At 38.9% G+C, this 2,055-nt stretch overlaps 1 protein-coding gene across 2 annotated transcripts in view; it reads left to right on the top strand.

Moving 5' to 3' along the window:
* Nucleotides 1–2,055, top strand: part of MTFMT (mitochondrial methionyl-tRNA formyltransferase) — a 20,594-nt gene that overhangs the window by 8,192 nt on the left and 10,347 nt on the right. The gene's annotated exons all lie outside the window — the stretch shown is intronic.

The following is a 2,055-nucleotide window of genomic DNA, read 5'->3' as shown; positions in this document are numbered from 1 at the left end:
GGGGACACAATTCAATCCATGACAGTGTGTTTATGTATTATATGTATTTAAATTTTGCTTACCCATTTGGAGGCATCATGACCTTTCACCCCTACTTTTGCATGCGTCTGCATAGAAAAATGAACAATTTCCTAATCGCACCTAATATACAGTCCCTGTTTAAATTTTACTAATTGTCTAAAAATTATAGAGCTGTATTTTTTTTCAAACTAGGGTCCAATTGTAATTAATTGTTTTGCCTCTTTAATCTAGAATAATTCTGCCACAGTTTTTTTTTTTCCTTCATGTCGTTGACTTTTTGAAGAGACCAGGCCAGTTGGCTGATTTGTTTCCTTCCTTCCCGTGTTGTTTAACTTGTTTTTCTATCCCTTACCATTTTCTTTAAATTAGAAATTCTAAAAGCGCCATTAGATTCAGGCTAAAAGTTTTTGGAAAGAACGTTTCATAACTGATACAGTGTTTCTGTCATAGTTGTTTCTGTTTCCTTCTCATTTTAGGGAATGCTTATTATTTTTCTTTATGATTTAACTCTATTTTTAGAATACATAAACCATTTACATGATTCAAAAGTTAAAACTATTTAAAAGGATATACTCCGAGAAGTCTTGCTTGTATCTCAGTCTTACAGTATTACATCAGTAAGTCATAATACCAGGTTGCAACAAGGCTAGTGAAGCCGAGTTTGATCACTTGGCTGAGGTGGTGGCCGCCAGATCTTTCCAGTGGAAAGCTGTGTCTTTCCCTTTGCAATTAGCAAGTAGTCTGGAGGGTAATACTTGGGAATGTGCAAAATAGCCTGTTCCCTAACAGGCTTTCCCCTAATGGTTTTAGCATGGATTGATGCTCTTTGCCTGAATAAATTACAGGTTTTTCCCGCTATCCAAAAGTAGCACGTGCCATTGAAACCTTTCATAAAGGGAAGAAGCAATTGCCATTAATTTATATGGGAAAAATTTTTAGGGTTCCCAGACCCAAAAAATACCAAGTAACACAGAAAACCCTTACCACATCTCTTAGGCTTTTCTGGAGGTATCTTAGGACCTATCTTGCTAATGGATACACAGAATAAATAGAAAGAAAGCACAGATGCTCACAGACACAGTTCACAGCTATGGCAGCTTGATGCTGAGATGCTGAGTGTAGTTCCTGGGGAAGGAGCTTGGCGACGCCACTGTCGCCGTTCCGGGTCCGCACTGCGTCTTTAATGGCTCACTGAGTGCTATTTCCACTTTTCACCTCTTTTCGTAAAAGTGAGGAAATTCTCTTTAGATTTTTTCCAGTTAGTGAAAACAGGTACTAATGTAGGTCTTTAGTAAAAGTGAAGTGGTGTAAAGCAAACTTTTGAAAAGCAAGGGATTCCTGTATTGCATTAAAACCATTGATTCCAACTCATAGTGACCCTATAGGACAGAACTGCCCCATAGGGTTTTCAAAGAGCTGCTGGTGGATTCGAACTGCTTGAGTGACCTCTTGGTTAGCAGCCGTAGCTTGTAACCACTGCACCACTAGAGCTCCTGTGTTTTATGAGGGCTTGCAAAATGATGATTTTCCAGTTTCTTTTACGTTTAGTATTTGGCGTTGTTCTGGAAAGAAGAACTTTTCTTCATTCATTGGGAATGGATTTTAGTTCATCCTAAAATGTCAGGGTAAATGCTTAATTCTTTCTCTTTAATTATCAATTTTTATAATAAGGAGTTGCTGCCATAATGGCCTTCAGTTATGGTGGCAAATGAGAGTTTTTTTAAAGTATCATTGACTTGTGGATTTTCATTTATTGTGTTTTACAGTGAATTACAGCCATACTTTTTATGTGCTGCTTAAATTGTCCCAGAATTGGCCGGTGGGAACTCCTTAAAGTTGTCTCTTGTATTTTTGGTGTTCCTTTGCTTTCTGCCACAAGATGTCATAGGCTGCCTTCTACATTCTCTTTCCCCGGGTTGGGATCAGCCCTTTCTCCAGGAGCTCTTGTTCATTGTAGCGGGGGATGGCATGTGGAAACCATCCGATACAACAGTGTATCACTCCACGATGGCGCGTCAGAGGGCAAAGCCAGGA

The sequence above is a fragment of the Trichechus manatus genome, unplaced genomic scaffold (genome assembly GCF_000243295.1).
Source record: "Trichechus manatus latirostris isolate Lorelei unplaced genomic scaffold, TriManLat1.0 scaffold00030, whole genome shotgun sequence".
NCBI lineage: Eukaryota > Metazoa > Chordata > Mammalia > Sirenia > Trichechidae > Trichechus > Trichechus manatus.
This window is presented reverse-complemented; position numbering and strand designations above follow the sequence as displayed.